Genomic DNA, 26,786 nt, shown 5'->3' with positions numbered 1-26,786 from the left:
GGTGAAGAGGCCTAAGCCCTGGGGTGGTGGCAGCCACTTAAAAGAGCTTAAAGGCTGCTGTCCCCCAGGTTAAGAACTGTAAAATAAATATTACAATATTCAAGTGTATTGTGTTATTTTAATATTTTTTTGCAGGTGGACTACAGGTGGCAGTGGGCCCTAATGCCCAGCATGCTGGTAATTGTCGTTTTCCAATATATATGTAATATATCCATGGTAAAGCCAAACTCACATAATAATTAGATTAATCAGCCACTGGGGTGTCTTCACAAATCCACTCACGTAGATATAAATATAGCAAAATTAAAAAATGGGGCACTCACCAGGTTTCTCTTGTACATAAAAAGGCTGCTATTTATTACTCACATTCTGCAAAGGTAATACAATACTCTGATCAAACATTTTCGGACTCCAGTGAGTCCTTCATCAGGACATACAACCAACAGGACGCAGCATGCAATAAAATCAAACACCTACAGCAAGTGAAACTATGCTCCCTTAGCCCCATAAATACCCCTTTCACACATGTAGCATAATGAGCTAATTACATCAATAAGCATCAGCCAAACCCACATATCAAATCCACCAAATGCAAAGTAATATAACATAACAGCAATTTCAAATAATGGATGCAGTCTCAACTAAATAAGCCTTGATAGTGGCTGAAGATACGTACATCATCATCTCATCATCAGCAAGGAACACATGCTACATCGTGGTGTGCATTCCCATCAGTGAGCTGGAACACGCTTCCATCTAGCAACAACCCACTTCCACATTTCACAGAACCGGAAATAGCAGGCGCTACATTAATAAATGCAGGGAACTAGAGCACAATTGACTATATCCCACTTAACATTGGACATAGCACCAATCAGTAGAACAAAACTTTTTTAAATCACATTTTAATGTTGAATATTTCAAAAGGACTTGGGCTAGAGGTGCAGGTGAATGAAAGAAATACAAAAACTTATACAGATAAAATAGATTAAAACACACACCCATAACGGGAATACAACACCCAAATAGCAGTGCATATGAACAAAACACAAAAGTAGTGCCTAGACAGTATATGAAAAAAACAAACAAAATGAAGAATAATCAAAGGAATCTCTGAAAAAATAAGTAAAAAACAAAACTAAAAAACTGGACAAGTCATTATATATTCCCAATGAATGTTGAAAGTGCATTATATATCAGACTGTTATAAATACAAAAATGCTGGATAAATTCCCTTAATGCAAAAAAAAAAATATTTAAAAGCATTGTGTTCAATCCATCCATTGGGGGATACAGTACCAAGCCGAAATATCCACTTGGCTTCAAGTTTACTCAGAAGCAATGCCTGGTCACCACCACAATAGCGTTTTGGTATCTAGTCTATAATTCTACACTTCAGCATGGCAGTTTAGTGACCAGCCTCCAAGAAATGCTTCGAAACTGGCTTATCAGTGGCACCTGTCAACAGTGCCTGGTGTATTGAACTACAATGGTTGGCCATATGCTCACGAAAAGTGCAAGTGGCCATTCCAAAATATGACAAGCTGCATGGGCATGTTAATAGATAAATGACATAATCCATGCTACAATGTAGCTTATAACGTTTATGTATGGGTTTTCAACTACGATTGTGTGGAAAGGTGTTTCCTGGAATGAGAGAGTGGCAAGTGACACAGCTAGTGCATATTATGCATCCTGGTCTCTGAGTATTTAACCAGGTAGTTTTATCTGCAGGTGTTTGGCATGCTGGGTGCATTAACAACTGTTTGAGATTCTTCTCCCTTCTGACTGCCATAATAGAGGTCTCTGTCAGTGCACCCTCAAATACCGGATTGGTCTTATCAATGGCCAATGTTTCCTTATAGACCTGGCAATCATCTTGGAGATGTCACTAAATTGTGTGACATAGATCATGCAATCCTGGATTTTAGGAATCCCATAGAAATGAGTTGACATGCCCAGGTGAGACACCCCTCAATAATCTTCCTCTTGTACCCCCTGTCTAGAAACCGATTCTTCATTTCCACGATCTGTACCTCAGCTGTACAGGCGTTGGAGTTCTTCTGCAATACCCGCATGAACTGGGATATGGGGTGACTATTCTTGAGGGCAGGTGGGTGATTACTTGTGGCATATAGGAACGTATTCCTGTCCGTTTCTTTCCTGAACAAAGTGTTGCCCAATCTAGGTCCTTCTCTGAATACCATAACATCCAAAAAATTGATGATAATTGGAACAGTTTTATAGGATCATATCGTTTTTTAAACTGGCTTCCTATTGTCCACTGCTGTGTTTCTCTGTTTCATAGATAAGCTCTATTCTTTTAAACTGCCATGTGCTGGCATTGCTGTTCTATTGATTACATTACCCAGCCAGCTTGCTGCAGTTTTTGGTCAATATTGGAGAAAACAAAAGATGTGAGGAGGTCAAAATTGACTAAAAATGAATGTTGTTTATGTTAATAACACCAAAATAGGGGGGTAAGTGTACATATCTAAGATATATATATATATATAATTGAAAAAAGAGCACACTCACCAGGCTTTTCCAAAAATGAAAGGTATACTCAACAGTGAATCTTCACTATGTGTGGTTGCTGTGCAGGTTGTTGGTCTTGAGAAAGGTCCCTGTGTGGATCGAAACGTCGACCTCCTATGACTACATGATGCAATAAACTGTTGAGTATACCTTTCATTTTTGGAAAAGCCTGGTTAGTGCGCTCTTTTATCAATTATTTATATTGGCTCCTTTTTTGGATATACAAGCCTGAGTGTGGCACCCCAGCAAGGATGTACATTTAATAGTGAGTGCTGCTCTATTCCTGATATATATATATATATATATATATATATACATATATATACGAAAATACTGGCGGCACTCAGCATCTTAGTAAAGTTATTGATTCTTTATTCCAACGGCGTTTCGGGCCAATGCCCATTATCAAGGATATACATAAAGTGAATATAGAACTTACAGATATACCCAACAACCAAATAACAAGATGCTACTCACCTGAGCCATGCAGCAGATCGACACCCACCAGGCCAGTGTATTACATGTGTTGGGGTGCCTCCCCGTGACGTCATCACCACGCCGCTCAGACGACCAGCATCATGAACTCCCCCTTCGTTGCCTTAGCAATGTGACATCTACAAAACATGACAAACATTTTAATGAACAATCAAACAATTTTAAAAACATTACTCTACTAGTATTTAAATAAGCTGCACTACATCGGCTCTCTCCTTCTCTTAATGTATGTATATATATATATATATATATACTGTATATATGTATATATACTCTATATATATATATATGTATATATAATATAATATATATACACACACATACTAACAAGAGTTGCGGCACTGCAGACAAACTTCAAAAGAGATGCATAATGTCATCAACATTTCAATGTTTAATCTACAAAAACAGTCAAATGACTCTCAGCAGCATTAACGTTTCAATGACAAAACAACATTTTCTTCAGGACACACACACATATATATATATATATATATATATATATATATATAGTCGAACAGGGGGTCCGGCACTCCTCCTAGAAGATAATACTGTGCTGCATGCCTTCACAAAACAGGATACAAACTAACAAGAGGTGCGGCACTGCAGACAAACTTCAATAGAGATGCATAATGTCGTCAACATTTCAATGTTTAATCTACATTTTCTTCAGGACATAAAACATAGTCAACATAGCTTACCTTTTATTCACCTCAGTGCACATGTGTACTGTCGCGGGGCGGGACCGCACACCTGGCCGTCGGCACACTCTATTGACGTCATCTCAGTCAGGAACACCTGACCAAGAAAACGGCAATACCATCACCATAGCAACTTAACATAACACCACCATAGTGACACCCTGGAACAAGAATGTCATATATATCCTCGTGAAATAGATCACGACATATGTAACAGTACAAACTGAAACAACTAATAAGGAGAACATATCTTAGAAAGAGCATATAATACTACATATATATGTCACAAAAAATAGATACACGATAAAGAATAAAAAGGACATAATAATTTCAGTAATCATAAGGACATAAACTAAACAAGACATTGTAGGCCATGGTACTCATTAAGCCCCATGGGCACAAGGGTCCCTAACCTATGTATCCACCTGGCCTCACACTGTATAAGTTTCAAAGCACGATTGCCACCCCGAATAGAGACTGGGATGTGGTCAATCATCCGGTAACGTAAAGCTGACAGAGGATGTGGAATAGTAGCAATGTGTCTAGCGACCGGCTGTTCATTGGTGCCTTTCATAAGGGCACCACGAATTGAAGAACGGTGAACTGCCATCCTTTCTTTAAAAGGTCTTTCAGTTTTCCCAATGTAGGATAATCCACAAGGGCACACAATTTGATATATAACAAAAGGAGTGTTGCAGGTTAAAGTATGTCTAATGGTATATTTTTTACCAGACAGCGGATGGCAAAAAATATTGCCTGGTATCAAATAGCGGCAGGTTACACATGTACATCTCACACAGCCCCTATTCACAGAGCCTCCGGCAACCTTAAGTCTATCAGGTGAAGTAATATCAGTGTTAACTAGAATGTCCCTCAAATTCTTCCCTCGTGTATAACAAGGCATTAGTTTACTATTCATTAAATCCAAATCAGCATCAGATTGTATCAAAGGCCACAGTTTTTTAGAAACCACATTAATTCTATTGCTGGCTTGATTATAATGATTAACCCATGTCAACGCTGGCACGGGCTTCTTATTCTGCCTATTCTGCAATAAATCCTCTCTAGGTATACTCATAACTCTCAATTTGCTAGCTTCCAAATCATGCAAAGGATAGCCTCTCTCTAGAAATTTAGCAATCATGTGTCTCAGCCATCTTCTCATCAGTGGTAATTTGCCTAACACGCAACAACTGAGAGTATGGCAAACCTCTGAACAGGCTACAACTCATAGCATGTAGTAAGTTATTATGGTCCGACTCTTTTGAAAAAAGGCTAGTACTGATCACCCCATTGTGGATGGAAATGGCAACATCTAAAAAATTAATTGTAGTGTTACTCATATTGTATGTTAATTTTACCGGACTGAGGCCAGAATTATGTTTATCAATCAATGACACAAGATCTTCTTTAGGGCCCCTACAAAAAATCAGGAGGTCATCGATATAGCGCATATAAAAAACTATACGCTGTGCCACATCAATATTGGTAAAAAACAACTCCTCCACAAAAAACATAAATATATTAGCGTACTATGGGGCCACAGTGGACCCCATCGCACACCCCATAAGCTGCAAATAAAATCGACCATCGTACAAGAAAAAATTCTTTGTGAGAATAAGCTCTAAAAGTACAATACTCAAATCTAACTCCGGACCAGTATACAGTGGATGTCCTGATAAAAATTTACTCACTGCAGATAGACCAAGTTCATGCGGAATAATCGTATATAAGCTGGCCACGTCTAAACTGCATAGCCAGTTTTCTTCATCAAAGGTGGGAAGATCCTTTAGTTTCCTTAGTAAGGTAGAAGTATCCAACAAATATCGTGGATGATTATTTATACAAGGTTGAAACAGAGTATCTAAGTAAACCGATGTTGGTTGAAAAAGTGAGTTTTGCGCTGAGATTATAGGGCGGCCTGGAGGGTCTACCATTGATTTGTGCACCTTGGGTATGGTGTACAGCACCGGGACCATCGGATGAAGTGGGAGTAAAACATCGCTTAATTTAGCTGAAATTATACCTTTATTAACCGCTACCTCAAGGACTCCTTTCAAGTCATCTCTAAACAAATGGGTAGGGTCCTGTGATAATTCCCTGTAAGTTTTGGTGTCATTAAGATGTTTTGCCACTTGTATTTTATATTTGGCAAGGTCTTGTATCACCAGGGCACCCCCCTTATCCGCTGGTCTGAAGATCAATTCATTATTATTGGCCAACTGTTCCAAAGCATCTCTTTCCACTCGTGACATGTTGTTTCTCATATGAGGGAGTTGATAAAATTCCTTAGAGGTGTCTTCATTTAATATTCTCATAAAAGTTTTTATGGAGGAGTTTGTAGATTGAGGCTCAAACGTAGACTTAGACACAAATTTAGACAATTGAGGAGGCAGATCCGACACATTGGTCCTTGTATTAGGAGGAGTTTTGGCAAAATATTCTTTTAACTTCAATTGGCATTGCAGCCTAAATTGTTCATTTTGCCATTCCAAAGGGTCCAATCAAACAGACGGTACAAAGGATAATCCCTTTCTCAGGACTTGTAACTCCGTAACCATTAAAGGATAGGATGACAAGTTTATAACTAAATCCTTTGTTGGACAGGTGGTTTTTTGCCACGACCTTTGCATCTTATTTTGGCGGTGGTGGTGTTATGTTATGTTGCTATGGTGATGGTATTGCCGTTTTCTTGGTCAGGTGTTCCTGACTGAGATGACATCAATAGAGTGTGCCGACGGCCGAGTGTGCGGTCCCGCCCCGCGACAGTACACGTGTGCACTGAGGTGAATAAAAGGTAAGCTATGTTGACTATGTTTTATGTCCTGAAGAAAATGTAGATTAAACATTGAAATGTTGACGACATTATGCATCTCTATTGAAGTTTGTCTGCAGTGCCACACCTCTTGTTAATTTGTATCCTGTTTTGTGAAGGCACGCAGCACAGTATTATCTTCTAGGAGGAGTGCTGGACCCCCTGTTCGACTATATATATACATATATATATATATATATATATATATATGTGTGTCCTGTGGAAAATGTTGTTTTGTCATTGAAAAATTGATGCTGCTGGGAGTCATTTGACTGTTTTTTTCAAAGCCCTGAGCGCTGCATCTCTCTGTATGTATTTACTTTCTACAAGGCTTAATTTAAGATGAGAGCAATAAGGTGAAGTAACTACATTCTAAAAATGAGTGCCAAACTTTGGCTGTTTTACACATATATATATATATATATATATATATATATATAAATCCATAATCCAGCACTCATAGGATAAGTTGGATGCTGACCGGATGCCTACCTCAGTCTTGCCTCACTTAAATTAGGTAAGCTGCACATATATTCCTCCGGGGGCACTCCGTACCAAACTGGACACAAATCAGTGCATACACTGATTTGTGTCCAGTTTGAAACGGAATGCCGCCCGGTGGATTATATATATATAAATATATATATATATAGAAGCAATATTAGCACGGCACTCCTATGCAATACACTGTGAGACTGGTCCGATGCCATAACCAGAGATGTGTAGAATGAGGATAAATGCAGAAAGGCACTCAGAGACTGTATAATGAACCAAACTCCTACAGCAATGTAGTCAACATTTCGGAGAAACCTCCTTTGTCAAGACTGTATCATACAGTCTTAATAAAGGAGGTTGCTTTGAAACGTTGACTACATTGCTGTAGGAGTTTGGTTCATTATACAGTCTCTGAGTGCCTTTCTGCATTTATCCTCGTTCTATATATATATATATATATATATATATATATAATTAACACATTACCCTCACTCATACCAATAGTTCTCCCCTCCCTTACCCCCCTTACCTCTGCAGAAACACTTTCCCCTCCCCCAGGTCTGTAGTAACATATTACCCCTGCTTGACCCTATAGTAACACATTCCACTCCCTCATTTTTGTAGTAACACATTACCCCTGATCACTCTTGTAATAACATTTCCCCGTTACTCACCCATGTTGTAACACATTCCCTTCTCTCACTCCATAATAACACATTTCATATTCCCCTCTCTCACCTATGTAGTAACATATTCCCCTCTCTCACTTGTGTAGTAACACATTTTATTCCCTAATATGTGTAGTAACACATTCCCCTCACTCAACTATATAGTAACACATTCCCCTCTCTCTGCTGTTTTAACACATTTTCCTCTCATACATCAGTAGAAGCACAAATTCCCTTACTATAGCTGTGTATTAACATATTCCCTTCCCTCACTGTTAAAATAGTGGAGCCACAAAAACTACCAGTGATATTTGGCAGGACTTGGGGTGACAGTTCATTTTTGAATATTGAACTGTGCTGCAGCCATGATGAGTCAGTTAGTCAGGACACTGCATAGAGGGAGGCAACAGTTTAGCCTTTTCACCTACTTTGGAATCAAAGTTCAAAAAAATCCCTGCTTAGCGGGTACCTACATCATAGAAGACATACACTTGCTGATTTTATGTTTCTAGGTACAATATCAAGGGTTTGGTATGAGCATTAATGAGTCAGTGAGTCAGGACATTTGATTACATACTGTATATATATATATATATATATATATAACACACATATATATATATAAATATATATATAGGAGAATGAGAAAAATCTGGCACTCACTAAAAGATAGGCTTGCTTACCCCGTTGCCCTCCACTGACCATGCAGTATCACTGCACTGAATGACAACACTCCATGAACCGACGGCACTCAGGGACTTAATAAATACAACACACATGTAGCAGCAGTCTACATCGACGTTTCAATGCATCAGCATTTTCACCAGGACACAAAAAAGTAAATAATACACACCTTAAATAAGTGCTCCCCTTCACCAAAGTTCCATGTGCAACCACCCAGCTTCTGGCCGCACATACTGATGACATCACCCATGTGCACCCATCCCCATGGTAACAACTAGTAAACAAAAACATATGCAGATGCATGACAGAAAGAATCACAATGCATAAAATTACAACAGTACACTCTAGATATACAGGAAAGCTATCAATGATCTAAGATACAAGCTAGCAGAAAAAACTTTTATAACAACAGAGAAACAAAAGTCATAAAGCATGACCATACAATAAATAACAATATACTAGAATAAAAATAATCATTCCTGCACCATGTCGCACAAGGAAAAGACTGGTGCTGATGTACTTTAATCAAAATCATGAGCAAGTTGTTTATATACAGTAAAACATCTTATTAACTACAGTAAAGAAGAACATGTCAAAGAATACAGTGGAGTCCCATTGTCTCATTAAGTCCCTTGGGGGTCAATGAGTCAAGGAGAAAGATCCATCTGGACTCCTTTTGCAATAGAATCCTAGACTGATTGCCACCCCTCACCAAGGGAGGTACATGATCAATAATCATGTGTCGCATTGCAGTAAGTGAATGCCCTGCAATGGCAAAGTGTTTAGCCACAGGTTGTTCACTTGCACCAGAGAGAATGGCGGCACGGATAGAAGATCTGTGCATCGCCATTCTCTCTTTAAATTGATGATCGGTCTTAGTATTTTCCACAAGGACATATGAGGGCATAGACCACAAATTTACTGGAGCAACTTAAATGATGGAAAATTTTAAACCGTTTAGCAGAGTGTGGGTGTTTCATTGTGTCACCGGTTAACATATAACCAAAGGTGACACACCCGCACAATTAAAGCAACCTTTTTTAAGGGGACCTAAGAAGTTTTGAGATGTTATTTTACCCAAACATGACACATCAGTGTGTATTAAATAATCGCGTATATTTCTTCCCCGAGAATAACAAGAGAGGATGCGCTTATCTTGCAAAATGGGCAGTTCCTTATCACTAGTAATTAGTGGCCAATGGTTCTTAATAGCTAGCCAAACTTTGCCACTAGCTGTATTATATCTAGTTGGCCATGGTAACCTTTTAGTAATACATTTGTTCTTTTTAGTAGTAAGTGTTTTATCATGTGGTATAGAAATTACTTTTTCTTTTGTCATGAGTAAAGTATCGTAGCAATACCCCCAATCCACAAATTTAGCAATCATTGTATCCATTTGACGATGCATGTCTAACTCATTTTTACATATTCTCTGAATGTGACGGAGTTGTGAAAAGGGTAACCCCTTATTTACCTTTTTAGGGTGAAAGCTGGATGGTAAAAGCAACATGTTGCGATCAGTGGGTTTAACAAATTATGAGGTACGTAAATGATTATCAACAATGCTAATAGTGACATCAAGGAAATCAATACTGTTAGGTTCAAACCTGTAGGATAACTGAACAGGGCCCTGTTTCTTGTTATGTGACTCAAGGATAGAACAAATCTGATCTTTACTACCTACCCACAACAGCAGAATATCATCTATATAACATGTGTAATACAAAATATTACTAGAAATAGCAACATCACTGAAAATTAGGTCATCCTCTTTACTGAACATAAAGGCATTCGCATATGATGGGGCCACAGAGGACCCCATTGCACTCCGAGAAACCTGCAAGTAATGATTGCCATCATACCAGAAGAAATTCCTTTTAAGCACTAATTCCAATAATTCACAAAAAAAACAACATTAGGACCAGAATACAACTGCTTCCCCAGAACAAGTTTCCTGGTAGCACCAATCCTTAAATCATGGGGAATGCAGGTGTATAGAGAGTTAACATCGATACAGCATAGCAGGCAATGCTCAGGGATATCCTCCAGCTTATCCAGTGCCAGCAATAGCGATGTAGTGTTTTTCAAGAAAGATGTTTTAGCTTGGACACATGGCTGTAAAAATTGATCCAAAAAGATGGAAATAGGCTGAAATAGAGACCCCCGGGCAGAAATAATCGGTCTACCTGGGGGATTCTGTAAACTTTTGTGGACCTTTGGTAAAGTATATAATAAAGGCTTAAGTGGAAAATCCATTGTCAGGTATTTCTTGGTGATTTGCGAGATAAATTGAGAGTCACAGGCGCATTGTAGTACTGTGTCAAGTTATTTTTTGAACATCAAAGTGGGATCTGCTGAAAGCAATTTATATGTATTTGTATCTGACAACTGGCATGAAATTTCTGCCTTATAGGCATGTAGATCTTGAATGACAATAGAGCTGCCTTTATCAGTGGCTCTGATAACTATATCCTGTGTAGAACTAAGGGCTTTGAGAGCTCTAAATTCACCAGCAGTCAAATTAGAATAAATATGGCACTTTCTAGAGTCCTCATTGTCAACATCAGAATCAATCATAAGCACAAATGACTTAATAGATGAATTATTGGACTGAGGTTCAAAGGTAGAGCGTGTAGAAATTTGTTTTAATTTTTCCGGAATATGGTCACTAATACTTTTACTTGGATGATTAGGGAAGTACTCTTTTAATTTCAGTTGTCTCTGTAATTTAAATAGTTCTGTCTTCCACAAAAAAGGATCAAACTTTGTTGTAGGTGCAAAGATAAGAACTTTGTGTAGCACATTCAATTCATCCTTAGTTAGATCAGTCGAAGATAAATTAAAAACTACTTCTGGGGCAACGGGGGTTTTTGCAAGAGGTCTCTCTCTCTTCCATTGCCCACCTCTACAGGTGAATTGGTGCTTTGTATAGTGTGTGTTAAGCTGGCTCACAGGTGGCTCACAACTATCCTCTTCTCGTATGACCAACAGACATACCCACAGACAGAAATTTCGTTTTGATTCATCTAATGACTCTGGAACCTCTGCCAGTGAATCTGACACTAAATCATGAGATTTAAATATTTGAGCCTTAGATTATGTGGCACAAAATATTGGCCCTACTGCAGCCATGTTTAAAGCAAAGGCTCATGTTTGTAAAAAACTACCTCCGTCAGTCCTGGGGTGTATTAACTTGTTTAAGATGTCTATTCAACCAAAATATTTATATATTCTTCAGCACTCTCCAGTTTATATTTCTACCACAGTTTTTACTGAAATTGATAGAACTTTGGTGTAATTTTTATGGGGGAATGGACTGGTTAGAGTGTCTATTAAAACATTGTATAAAGCTAAAGTTGTGGTGGTCTTGGCCTTCAGAATCTTTGGTTTTATTATATGGCCACTCAACTAGTCCATTTGTTTGAATGGGTAACTGGCACTGCTGGATCAACATTGTTGGGATTTCTGGCTGAATGAGTGGGGTCTTCCCTTTCCCCATAACTAATTTTACTATCTGGTATAACTACTACTGGTTTACCTATTTTACATTGTCACATTTTTTTGATATGGCGAGATGTTCATACACTTTTTGATTGGTTGGATTTAGATGTAAGCTCTCCCTTGTGGTTGAATATTTCATATCCATAATTGCTTAAGACAATATATGGCTAGTAAAAGGTGTTACAATTATAGGTCAAATGTATAGTGAAGGAAATTTTAAGTCTTTTCAGGAGCTGCAGAGTGGGTTTAGTATCCGCAATATAGCTTTTTTAGGATATTTGCAACTACTACACGGCATACAAGTACACTTTACAGGTACTATTATTAAATTATCACCATCCCCCCACTAAATCTTTAGTGGATAATTTGGCTTCTAAGGGTAGGGTATCCTCTGTTTATGCCACCCTCAATGCCAAATTTCACCCAGAGTGACTTCATCTACTTAAGTTGATGTGGGAGGCTGACATCGGTTTGATAACTGATGAGCACTGGACACAAATTCTGGGCTTGATTAAATTTACAATTTCTAGTGTTTGATATCAACAAGTACAATTTTATGTTCTGCATTGAGTGTATAATATGCCTGCATCTTTGCTGTGGGTGGGCTTAAGAGAGGATTCCTTTTTCCCTATACAGTATGTAGGGAGGAGAATGCTTGATTTTGGCTTCTGTTGTGGGGCTGTCTGTTAGTTTATTCTTTTTGGGAACAATTTTGGAAGGATATATAGCTTATGGCTCCCACTTTACCACCTCTTAATTCTAGAACCTGTTTGTTTGGCCTTGATTTAGAAGAAACATACTCACCGATGATGTACCACTATATTATGTGTGTCTGTACACTAGCTAAAGTGGTAATAGCATGGACTTGTTTTGACTGATTCCCTTATTTGGTTAAATAGAGAGTCTTAGTGAATTATGTGATAAAGTACAATAGATATATGTTTGGGTTTCATAACTCCATGTCCAAATTTCATGATTAATGTGATAGATTCATTCGAGTTTGGGCAGAATGAATGGATCTGCCATACTTATATAATGTATTTATATAGCACAGAGTGGGCACTGTCAGGTGTCACCCTAAATGTCAAACAGAACCATAAAGTGAACAATTAAGTAAACAATTTTGCAATTTGAGCAAAAAATAAATAACTAAAAGAAAACCTTATGCAGCCATACAAGCCTAGTAGTCACCTAGGTAAACACAGATAGGTCAAAATAAAACAGAAAAAGATGGTGCTTAGGAGTCCAAATAAGAGAAATAACCATATGAAATGTTTTGGTAGACAGTAATATTTAATCTAAAATAAATAACATAAATATTTATAACAAACCCCAAAAAATGAATAATACTCTAGAATGCATAAAGATACATACAAATACACATAAGGTACATTAAAAATGTTATACTCTGTTTCACCAGACTCACTGATAATGAATTAATCTGCTATTGACAATAATGGTCAGTGTTTGTAAATGGATATAACTACCGGTATCCAGAAAGTCTTACATGAAATATGCACTGTCCACGGTAATATAAGTAGCAGCTAAAGGGGATTCTGAGTGCACAATTTGTGAGGTGATCTTAAAAACCCAGAAATTGCACCTTCGGGTGTTGGAAAAATGCTGCTTATTTGATGATGAACCAGAAGGTATTGAGTAGTGTTATGGGAGTTCCCCAACGCAGAAAACCACAATCCAGAACACCTCAGCAGTCTACTCTGTGGAATCCAACTGCTGTGTTTATATTCAGTAAAGTGACAGGCCACTGGTTGATCCCCTTTACCTGATTGTAAGGCTGTGCGAATAGCCAGTCTATGTTGGGCCATTCTAATTTTAAACTGGCATTCGGTCTTCCTTACATAGTACAGCCCACAGGGACACATGATAACATAAACCACAAATTTCAAGCTGCATGTTAAAAGCCATATAATTTTGTTAATTGATAAAAAATATATACAGAATATAAAAAGGGGTACAATGGCGGCACTCACAGGTCCTTTAAGAGAAGAATCACTCTGACAAGCTGTGTCAATCCTTAGAACAACATATGAAACAATGTGTAAAATAACAGTTCTTAAATACATAATGTGTAATATCACTTACCCCATCCCTCCATGTCCGACCATGTTCACCTGTCCTATGTCCAGAAGCTGCACTTCCAGTTGGACAACATATTAATATCTTGTCCTGAGGAAGCGGTGAAAGACCCCAAAATATTGACCCACAATAAAAATCCCTCTGGTCAGTGTAATGGATCTATCCATCTCTGAGCACCATCTTTCTACTTGGATGCAATGTATATATATATATATATATATCCTCCTGAGACAGAACAGCACACACTCCAAAATGAGACAGTGGGAGTGCACACCACATATAATGTTACTGTGTTGGGCAAAAAAAGAGCTGGCACATCCTTAAAGCAAAGCAGTATTTAATCCATCATGGAAAAATTCAAAATAAGCATCCTTCAGAAAAATAGCATATTCGTGAAAGAGAGGTCAGGGCATAGGGGTATCTGGAAACCAAGGCACAGAAAAAGCAGAATTAGGTGACAATCAAGACATCCATATGATACTTATCACAGGTCAAACCCCAGCGTGTAAGCCCGACAGCTGTTTCGGTGTTTACTAGGACACCTTCATCATGGGCTGCTTATTAGCATGTGAACTTGTATATTTTTTGGTATAATTAAAGGCATGCACTTATGTCTTATGTATTATTAATTGACAAGACATGAGATTGTGGATAACTGTTAAATAGTGTTATTAATGTCCTGTTAAATTTTAAGTCTTTGCTTCAATAACCTCCTCAAAGAAATTTTAATACCAGTATTTTGTAGACTGTATATGATAGGGTTTAGTATGGGTGTAACTACTGTATAGAATGCAGTGAACACAAAATCCAGAACATCAGAGTATGATGGTAACACATAAGCTAAAAAAGCAGTTGCATAGTACAGGGAGATGATGGAGAGGTGGGATGAGCAGGTAGAGAAGGCTTTTCTTCTTCCATCACTGGACTTAATATGCAAGACAATGTATATATGATACCAAAATACTGTTCATAAAAACGGGCATAGTCCATATAACATTATTTCTAAAGTAATTATATAAAGTATCCCTGAGCTTGTGCAGGAGGTCAGAGTAAGAGATTTTAGATCACAGAAGAACTGCTGGATTGTATTAGAATTATAGGAGGTCATATACAGTAATAGTAATACTGTAAATAGTAATGAATTAGAATACGCATTGACCCATATTCCTATAGTTATCAGGGTACAGTTTTTCCTGCTCATGATGCGGTGATAGTGTAAGGTGAGACATATAGCCACATATAGGTGATGAGTAACAAAATATCCTCTGTAACACCCACTGCAAAATAAAAACAAAACTGTGAAGCATTGTGCAAAAGATACAATATTATTTCCTGATAACAACACATACAGAAATTTAGAGACAGTGACTGTAAGGTATAATATGTCTACAATAGACAACTTGCAGATAAATAGAAACATTGGTTTATGTAACTGTGGTTCCAGTGATATTACTGTGATAATAGAAGAATTCACCAGCACTCCGACCAAATATATTAAGAAAAATAGACTGAAAATTAGCATCTTGTACCCCATGATATCAGTAAATATCAGAATGCAAAAATATTCCACTAATGTCCAATTCTTCATTGTCATTTTTCTTCATAGTCTAGGAAAAAGATGTTGAAAGTTTACACATATTTACACTTTATTTGCTCTCTCGTTACATCTTTCACCAGTCCTTGAGGAAGAAGGATATTGTTTCTAATAATTTTACACATATTTACATATTTTTAACATTAATATAATTTTATACACTTGAAAAAAAAAATAGACTTGTGGTGGGATTAGTAGCAACATTTTTAACTATTAAAGGAATATTCTTTAAAAAAGTTCTGCTTTAAAGTAATTTTAGATATAATACACTGCAATGTCAAGTAAAAATATTTAATTGTTAAATTAATTTGGAATCATGGCTTGTACGGTACATGTTATCACAGCTTTTAGGTCTCACATTACGATATGTCAGTTCTACACTGTTATGTCTCCTAGCTCATAATACATACTATAGAATGACAACAGGTTTGGTATGATTTTTCAGCTGTCAAAATGTCAATAGTCATACTGATGTCAAGAGGTACTGCATGTTAGCAGAGTACGAACATGTTCACCATATCACCAGCTATTATCATTTTTTCTATAACCTTAACCCTGACATTAAGGTACTGTTTGTAATATAGTGTAAAGTGTCTGAGAGAGAATAGTAACATGAAAAGACAGCTATAGCTCCAGTAATGAAAATAAAATGTACAGTAGGTATTTCTATTTATGATGACAATCATGTTCAATCAATATTTAATCTTACATTTTGTCTAAAAAATATTAGGATATTAAATTTTGATTTATTGCTATTTTGTATATTACTACTGACACAATTGTTTATTAGAAATGATAAATTACAATTACTATAAATTATTTATTATTACTGATAACTCTTCTTTGTCAGTTCAATATTTTGGTTAACTGTTTATAGGAAGCATATATAGTAACATTAGTACTTATAGTGCTAAACTGATTTATTTGTGCATAATGTAATAGGTCAAAAGGAAATTGTGCAGATTTCATAAATGTGATGCTCATTTCAAAAATATACAGCAATCACTACTAAATATTACACTTTTTATTTATTGATTCATTGGTTTACATATCAGACAATAATTGCTATTTTGAATTCTAAAGGTGCCTACACTCTTGGCGATGTGTTCACGGTCCGACATCGTGTACTATTCCCCTTGATTTCTCCCTCGGCAGCTCCCTGGCAGTCCTGCACACGATTTGGTGTAAAATGTGTCCAATGTGAAAAACGATCGATCGTGCATCCTTAATTTTTTCCAGGGCATCATGTCTCAGATTGGCAAATCTGCCCTACAGCACGGCAGATCTGAAAATGCGATGTATGACCTGCGGGGATGTGCATCGTGATCGTGAGTGTACACTCGCGATTGGGCATATTTTACACGATTTGTCATCATGATGCGTCGGAATGGGGCAAATCATGTAAACTATCGCTAAGTGTGTAGGCACCTTAAGCTATGTTAAAACACATACAAGTAAAATTGTATATTTTCTCACCTTTGTGATATAGTAATCATAAGATTTCAGGCCATGAATTTGTCAGCTGGATACTTATTTATTACTAGTTATTTATATAGTGCACATATATTCTGCAGCACTTACAGAGACTATTTGTCCAATCACATCAGTCCCTGCCCCAGTGCAGCTTACAATCTATATCCCCTACCACATGCTAACACAGTGTAAATTTTTGTTGGGGGCCAATTAACCTAAGAGTATATTTTGGAGTGTTGGAGAAAACTGGAGTATCTGGAGGAAACCAATGCAAGCACATGGAGAATGTACAAACTCCACACCACTAGGGTCATAGTGGAATTTGAACCTGTTCTCTCAGAGTTGTGAGGCTATAATGCTAACTATTACTCTGTCTGTGCTGCCATACACCATTCCAGTAATATAAAGTGATATATCTTATGTGAAATTGAATGACTTTCTTACCTTGTCATCAGAGCAGTAACACACAGCCTCCTCTAATGTAACATCCTACAGGACCGAGAGGGAACTGATTAGACTATGTATACCCTGTTAATCTCTGCACATTGATTACACATTCATTAACATCACTTATGGGGAAAATGATAATGATTTGGAATTGGATCATTCTTACAGAGCTCTTGGGTTTTTATATAATGTTTTATAAACTGTTTGATGCATAAAATAAAATGTGACAATACAGAGTTTTATTGCAATCACTGTGTTGTTATAGTTATATTATTGTAATTCATTTTTAAACTGCCAAATAGTTTATGCCGCACCATACAAGGACTATGTGGAGTATCATTGAAGCTTGACGTTTCATAAGCACAGTAAATGTAAGCTGACATGGCTTAGGAACAACACAGAACAATAAACAACCAAACAAGAATGAGGTTAAATGATAAGTGTTGTATAACTCACTGTAAATAGAGAGGCATGAGGTGAGTCACAGCAAAGTGAAGGCAGTTTAATGTAATGGTGCATACACAAGGTCAGATTTTTCTTCAGATCTGAACGATAATGATTTAAAAAATCATTCATATCTGAAGGAGAATCAGACATATCTGACATGCATGAACGAAGGACGATGAACGAATGCACGTTCCCGATGGTCAGATAACAATATCTGACATCTGATGTGTTTGCAGTCAGACTTGGATGATTCCATTCATTTTAATGCAGTCAAAAATCGTTCAATTGTTCAAATCATTCAAATCTTTGGTAAAATCGTTCAAACTGTTCAATCATTCATCTGACAGATCTAACAGATCTGAAAGATCTGACAGATCTGAGAAATCTGACAAATCTGACTGTGTGTATGCACCATAACACGTGATGAGTCTGTACTCAACAGAGGGTAAGCACACAGAGACTAGGATATATGAGACAAGGAGTTATGAAAGCAATGATCTTGCTAGGGATTGAACATGAGGAAGAGGGCCCTGTCCATGAGAGTTTAGAGATTAGTGTAAAGCAATAAATACCATATTATGACAAAATACAAAATACAGAGCAGAAGACGGGAAAAATCTTGGAGCAATGATAATACCACTGTTTCTACCGATCTGCTGAATCTTCCAGACTCACCCGTTTATCTTTAGTAAATGTTGTGAGTTTAAAAAAATGCCTAAATGCACCAGAGATTGCAATCTCGACCAAACTCGAATCTTTGCAAATTTACCCCTAGGACTGAAATATTTCAGAGACCCCAGTAGGTATTCCGGAGTTTGTTGCGGTCTCCGGACAGAGTCAATGTCTGAATTATGTCAGGTCTCCCAGTAGGCATCTCTGAGTTTGTCACTGACTGCATTATGTGAGAGACACCAGTAGGTATCCATGAGTTTGCCACTGACTTTGGTCAGAGCCTATGACTATCACCTTGATTACACTAGCATCAGGACTGCTATAGTGCAGATCTTAAGTCCTGATGAAGTGTTGGCAGAGCTGAATATAATACTCACAATGTACTTTCTCTATCTCTGTTCATTGTACCATACAACTTTTCACTACCATTACCCGTAGAACATACATATTGGTCATAGATCTCCTAATACTCACAGTTGTGATATCTTGGCAACAAAAACTACCATGCAGTTAGTTGGTCTCCACCTGCTTCTACTCTTAGTGATATAATAGCTTTCTCAATGCCTGGGTTCTGGAGCATATACAAAAATAGACCAATAAAGGAACACTTTATTTACAAAATAATTTACAATGCTTAGTTAGAGAAATTTTATATAAATATATATATATATATATATATATATATAAAGGATTACAGATTACATAGACAAACATGTTGCAATTTCAATATAAAAGCGAGAAACTTACACAGAATTACATTTAGGTCCAAACTTCAACTGATAGTTTATCCCTAAGCCTGATACAGAGTAACATGCTCCCAGCTTTTTTCCACATCCATAGTGAGGTCATAACCAAGTACTTATTACTGGATGGCATTTTAGTTAATTCATTGAACATGTCAGTTCTGCCCACTTAACTTTTAACCTAAGATCAAATAACTATATATAATTTCTCCTATGTAATTGCTGTGTTAAAAGTGGTATGTTCATATTAGTCTCTAATACATAAGCTAAAAAATAAATGAAATAACAATTGGTCTGAGATGTGTGATTGGTTGGATATCTAAATTATCACAAACCATACGTTCTGGATGCCTGCAAATCACACCAGCTAGAGAACAGACAACAGGTAATTTTCTTTGATTTTGGAAACTCCTAGTTGTTACATAAATATTAATTTCATGGCACAAACAGATATAATATGATGAGGTATTTTATTTTTTTTATGCTAATTCACACTTTGTGACCAGACTGCTGTTTGTATATCTCCCCCTGTATGTAGCAGGGTAAGCATCATCCAGTCTTCTATATTATTATTATTTTTACCAGTTATTTATATAGCGCACACATATTCCACAGCGCTTTACAGAGAATATCTTACCATTCAGTGGAGCGTACAATCTGTATTCCCTACCACATGCTTGCAAACATACACACTATGGTCAATTTTTGTGGGGAGCCAATTAACCTACCAGTATATTTTTGGAGTGTGGGAGGAAAACGGAGTACCCGGAGGAAACCATGCAAGCACAGGGAGAATATAAAAACTCCTCACAGTTAGGGCCGTAATGGGAATTGAACCCATGACATCAGTGCTGTGAGGCAGTAACGCTAACCATTACACCGTCTGTGCCGCTTATATGCAGGCTTTTGTGTATACCTCCTGTCCAGGTACTGTAATTTTTTTTTTCCTCTACAAAGGAAACTATAGCTAATATACATACGTCTGAAACTACACCATGACACCTTAGGCTTCCTGAGAGTAATTAAAACTCCTAATGATCTGAGTTGGTGAAATTTTAACTGTATGTCGAATTTGCCTGCTAGAAAATGCTAAATTCCTAAATTGTACTTTCTACATCTGCACCAAATATCCACTATTTTTGCCATTTTCTGCATATTAGCTAAACATCAATAATATTGTGTTTTAGAATTGTTATTATATAACTTTTCTGTGTGTTCTTTGTAATATATTGATACTACTTTTATATGCCATAGCTATTTTATTACTATTGAATGTATTGCTATGATCATGTACAGTGGTCCAGTGCCTTTGATATTTGTGTACATCATATCTTCTGTAATATAATTCTGTGCACTAGCTTGTTACTTCACTACTTTTTTATTCTTCTTTGTGGGTTTCTCATTGATACTAGAATTTGTTATTCCATATATTGTTTCATCTATTCTACTGCCTCTATTTTTATGTTCTTGTTTTTGACAGTGTCATGCATTGTTTCATAATCTCTATCACCATTTCTTGTTTATTTTCTTTACACCACCTAGCAGTCCCTCTAACCTCTCATTAGCAAAAAAATTATTATTATTATTGCTTTATTTATATGGTGCAACAAGTGCTCCGCTGCACCTTACAAAGTATATAAACTAATTGTTAACCAGTAACTTACAGAAGAATAAAATACAGGACCAGGACATGAATAATATACATTGCTACATTAGCGACCACCCAGATAAGCAACAAAGCATAAGCAACCAAGTGTTAGGTGCCCTAGTGGTGAGTAAGAAGTAGTTTAAACTAAAGTAGGGAGAGGCACAATAGGGTAGAGGGCCCTGCTCATAAGAGCTTACATTCTAAAATGGAGGGGCAGACAAACAGGTTTGACACATATGGGGTAGACTGGGAGGAAGGAGCATGTAGCTGCAAGTTAGGATGATAGCTGGAAGGCAGTGATTAAGTAGTGGGTCGAGAGCCCAATTGAAGGATTGCTAAGAGTTAGAGAGTCTGATGGGGAGTGGGAGAGAGCTCCAAAGGTGGGGAGCAGTGCAGAGAAAATCTTGGAGGTCTGAGTGGGAGGAAGTAATCAGTTGTCATGAAAGGTGGCATGCATTAGTTGAATAAAGAGAGCAGAGAGGAGAGTGAAGGGAGATGAGATCAGAGATGTAAATGGGAGAAGATTGGGTGAGGGCTTTGTAAGTGAGTGTGAGAACCTAAATTGGGTTCTGAAAGGGAAGGGGAGCTAGTTGTGTGCTTATAAGAGAGGGGAGACAGATGTAGAGCATTTGGAGAGGAAGATAATACATGCAGCAGCATTACAGAAAGAATGGAGAGGAGAGAGATGGGATTTAGGGAGGCCAAATATGAGGAGGTTACAGTAGTCCAATCTGGAGATGACCAGTGAGTGTGTGAGGGTTTTAGTAGCATCCTGGGTGAGATTAGGTCTGATCTTGAAATATTTTTGAGATGGAAATGACAGGACTGCGAGAGGTTCTGGATATGTGGTTTGAAGGAGAGGGAGGAGTCCAGGATAACTCCAAGACAGTGCACTTTAAGGCTAGATGAGATAGTTATGCCACCAAATGATAAAGAAATAGTGGGAAGTGAGGTTATGTGGGAAGGTGGGAAGACAATCAGCTCTGTCTTAGACATATTAAGTTTAAGAAATCACTGGGACATCCAGGAAGAGATAGCAGAAAGACAGTCAGAGATATGAGTGAGGAGATAAGGGGAGAGGTCAGGGGAGGAAAGGTAGATTTGAGTATCATCAGCAAAGAGATGCTAATGGAGGTCAAAAGAGCTGAATAGTTAACTTAGAGAAAAAGTATAGAGGGAGAATAGGAAAGGTCCAAGAACAGAACCTTGAGGAATACCTACTGTTAGAGGTTGTGGGGGGAAGAGAAGTCATGAGAGGAAACTGATAAATATCAGCCAGAGAGGTAGGAGGACAGCCAGGAGCAGGCAGTGTCACATAGACCAATGGAGTGAAGGATATGAAGTAGGAGAGGGTGGTCTACATTGTCGAAAGCAGCAGAGGGATCAAGGAGAATGAGCAAAGAGTAGTGACCTTTGGATTTGGCAGCAAGGCGGTCATTGCTGACTTTTGTGAGGGCAGTTTCAGTGGAGTAGAGAAAACAGAAGAAAGACTGAAAAGGGGTCAAGGAGGGAGTGAGAGGCAATAAAGATGGTAAGGCAGTTAAAAACAATACGCTAAAGGAGTTTGGAGGCAAAACGGTGGAGAGAGATGGGTTGGTAGTTAGAGAGAACGCTACAATCAAGGGTAGGTTTTTGAAGAATGGGAGAGAAAATGGCTTGCTTGAATGCAGAAGGAACAGTGCCTGATGAGAGGGAGATGTTAATGAGGTGGGCAAGATGTGAACAGGCAGAAGGAGAGAGGTAGCACAGAAGTTGTGAAGGGATAGGATCAAAGGGGGAGGTGGAAGGGGGAGAGGACCAGATAAGAGCCATGACTTCCTCTCCAGTTACAGGGGAGAAGGATGTTAGAGTTTGTAAAGTTGATGGGGAGGGGTGATCTGGGAAAGGAGGTGGTGGAGATCTGGGGGACTGGTTGAATATGATGTCCTGATGTATGGAATAAATTTTAGATGTAAAATAGGTAGCAAAGTCAAGGGCAGAAAGCAAGGAGGGGAGATGAGGAGGGGTGGGCGAAGGAGGGAGTTGAAAGTTATGAAGATACGCTGGGGATTAGAGGACTGAGAGGATATCAGGTTTTTGAAATATGACTGATTAGAGAGGGAAAGAGCAGAACTGTAGGATGGGAGCATAAGTTTGAAATGGAGAAAATCTGCCTTAGAGCGTGATCTTCTCCACTGTTGCTCAGTGGTTCATGAACACTTTTGCAGGTATCAGGTGCATTAGGAATGCCAGTGTTGAGGAGTAGATCTGCAAGTGTGAGTAGTGATCGCCAGAGCAACAGATTCCAGAGCAAAAGTAAGGGAGGCATTGTATAGGGAAGTGGGTTGTTCAGGGCAGGAGAGAGAGAATAGGGGAGAGAAGCGAGTCAAGCAGGGAAGAAAAGGAAACTGTGTTGATAGCCTCAATGTTATGCTTTGTGATGGTGACTTTTGGAGTTATGGAGGTAGAGGAGGGGAAGGAGAAAGGGACAGGTTAAAAAAGAGAATGTGATGGTCAGAAAGGGGGAATGAGGAATTTGAGTAATCAGAAATATTGCAAAGTGAGTGAAGACCAGATCAAGCAAATGGCCACTCACATGGGAGTGTGAGGAGGTCCATTGGGAGAGGCCAAATGAGGATTGGGTGAGGAGTTTGGATGCAGAGGATTCAGTGGGGTTATCATTTGGGATATTGAAGTCGCCTAGGATAATGAAGGGACGGTCTGAGGAAATAAAGTGAGGGAGCCAGGAAGCAAAGTTGTCAAGGAACTTGGAGGGAGGGCCAGGGAGACAGTAATAGACATCTATTCAGAGGTGTACTTGGTCGAAGAGGCATATAGCATGGACTTCAAATGTAGAGAATGTAAAGGATGGTTCAGAGGGTAAGGGTTGGTATGAGTTACCGGGGGATGGAAGTACCCCAACTTCTACCACGATGGCAACCCGGAGGTCAAGGGGTTTGTGAAAATGTGAGGTGCCCAGAGGAGAGAGCTGCAGGAGAAGTGGTGTTAGAGGGTAAAATCCAGGTTTCAGTAATGGCTAGGAGATTCAGGCAGTTGGAGATGAAAAGTTCATAGGTGGGGACCAGTTTATTGCAGACTGACCTGGCATTCCAGAGTGGACAGGATAGAGGGACAAAGTCTGTTGGAGAGATTTGAATGAGATTATCAGGGTTGCTGTAGCATGGAGGTGATATTAATTTGGGGGACTGATATGAATTGAGTGTAGCGATGGTGCGGTCTCCAGTGCTAGAAGGGGAGCCAGTAGAAGATGGGCAGGGAGGGAGATTAATGATATGTGGATGGAGGTGGGGTGAAGTGATAGGGAGAGGGGGGTGGGAGGAGGGATTAACAGTGAGGTAGTAGAACCCCGGTGGAGTATAAGAGAATGAAAGTGGAGTAATGGAAGAAGATGGGGAGGAAGGTAAAGAGAGGAGAGGAGATAAGGGGAGGAGGAAGTGGAGGAGACCAGGGGGAAAGGATAAAAGAGGAAACAAGGGCCAGAACATTAGATTAGGTAGACACTGAATTAAGGTGAGAGTTGAAGAAAACATGGTCATGGTAAGTGTGAGGTAAATAGGGGAAGAAAAAGTTGAAAGTGGGAAAGAAGAAAGAATGTAAATTCACTAACTGCCTGATTAAGAGGTACATGCAATACGATTAGAATGCTGATGTTCACATAGTGGAGCTACTGTATTATTTACAACTGTAGATGCACAAAAAGTTCTTAAAACCCACTACGATACATGCATTATAGAAAGTGTATGCACAAAGAATTTGTGATCCGTACAAACAGTATGAGAAATGGAGCATGTTATAGGAGTGTTGTGGGCTTGTCAGTGAAAGTGGCTGCTTTACCAAATTCATTACTACAACTACCATAAATCAAGATCCTCATTTTACAAAACATACATTACGACACCTTTCACTCTCTCAGTATTATCTAGTATTCCATTACACTACAATGCTGCACTGCAGTTTACCAAACCTCTGCTGTTTTCTAACCCTGTACCACTGCTCTCTAACCCTATTGTCTTGTTCTTTCCTCATCTTTATCTTTTACTATTCTATTACTGTACCTGTTGTTGACAAAGATAACAACTGGGCGCTTATCAAAAATTATATATATGTTAGAGATGAGCGGTTAATTTTTTGTGAAAACCCAACACACCCAGACTTATGGGATCTGAATGTATCCAAGTGACAGCTCAGATCTTCCCACCAAGTTCCGAACCCAGAAAGAGGCAAATTTTCATTTTCCCAGAGTCAGATCTTGCATATTTTGGATTGCATATAAATGTCCCTCCCTCTTGATCAGGTGTCATTTCACACCATAGAGTGGAGGGAGAGTGTGTGAGACTATGAGCTGTGTATATAAAAACATTTATAAACACCATTAGGAGTTCTTAAGGATGTCATCAGGACACCAAAGTTTTGGGCAGAATTAGTTGTAGTTGTAGAGTTGGTAGATGCTATGTGTGTGGAAAAGGTGACTGCAGGCATCACTGTCACTGCATTGCACACTCACATATTGCAAACAGAGTACTGTGGGCCTGATTCAGACCCAGTCGCTATATGCGTATGCTGGCTGGATGTGTATGCAAATTTGTCAAAGTGATGCCACAGGAAGTGAATGCTCGCCAAGGCATAAGCACGCCCACCATGTCTGAGCGAGCGGCCACTTTGTCAGAGCATACACCCAATCGCACAGGCAGAGCCGCCCACCAGCAACACATCATCTCCAGGAAGTGGATTAAAACATTGGTACATCGAGCACCATCGGATGCTAACGAAGTGCTTGCGGTTGCTTTACAATACCACAAATCAGTGTAAAATAAAAGGCAAGTGATGTGTACTATGACGCTGCCTGTTAATTATGCATGCCTAAAAAATGGCATTAAAACACTCAGGCACACCTGTGTTTGCAAATACAACCCACTGTTTTTACAGGACTGCCCCGTCACCCACAAAACGTCCTCTGCTGTCACTCACTCTGCTGGGCTGGCTGTGCTGGGTGAGCGATCGGTCTATGAATGCATTGTGTAGTTCATGCACACGCTCTGCGATGCATACGCATGCGCAGATTAGCAAACATCGGCAATAGCAAACGCACTGCTGATAGTGACTGTATCTGGATCAGGCCCTGTGTGTGGTGCTGCAAAAAAAAGTGCGCTGTTAATTGTTTGTTAAAGTGATCATGCAGTACAGAGACAGTATAAATTTCAATATTAAAAAACACTCTGTTGTGTTACAGCTGTACCCCAAGAAGACCTCTCTTCCTGTTATAAATGAATAATATAGATTTTTTTCCTTTTGTCTATAAAAATATGCCAGTTATTTAAAATTTTTATTTAAAACATTGGATATTTCAAGAAATGTATGTTGAGACAAAGCATATACTACTGATGTGTGGTGGTATTCCCCCATCATCTGCAGTGCAAAACAAATCCTGTTTTCAATTCAGGACACCTGTTCTCCTCCTTGTGCATAAAAAAGTTGCCAGTGTTTTGTAAAATAATATAAAACAATAGCAAAGTGTATTTTCCAGTGGAAGCTATTGTGTGGTTGTATTCACCTATCCCTTGCACCCCACAACAATTCTCACAAAGAACACCTTTTCTATTCCTGGTGCATAAAAAAATGCCAGTGTTTTGTAAATTAATTAAAGAAAAATTATATAGTGTGTTTTATAGTGGCAGTTACTGTGTGTGGTGGTATCTCGCCATCACCTGCACCACAAAACAATACTTGCAAAGGACACCTGTTCTGTTCCTTGGTCATAAAAAATAAATTGC

Source organism: Taudactylus pleione, unplaced genomic scaffold, assembly GCF_031769625.1.
Source record: "Taudactylus pleione unplaced genomic scaffold, aTauple2 ptg000061l, whole genome shotgun sequence".
NCBI lineage: Eukaryota > Metazoa > Chordata > Amphibia > Anura > Myobatrachidae > Taudactylus > Taudactylus pleione.
The sequence above is the reverse complement of the archived record's forward strand: the minus strand, read 5'-3'. Positions refer to the sequence as shown.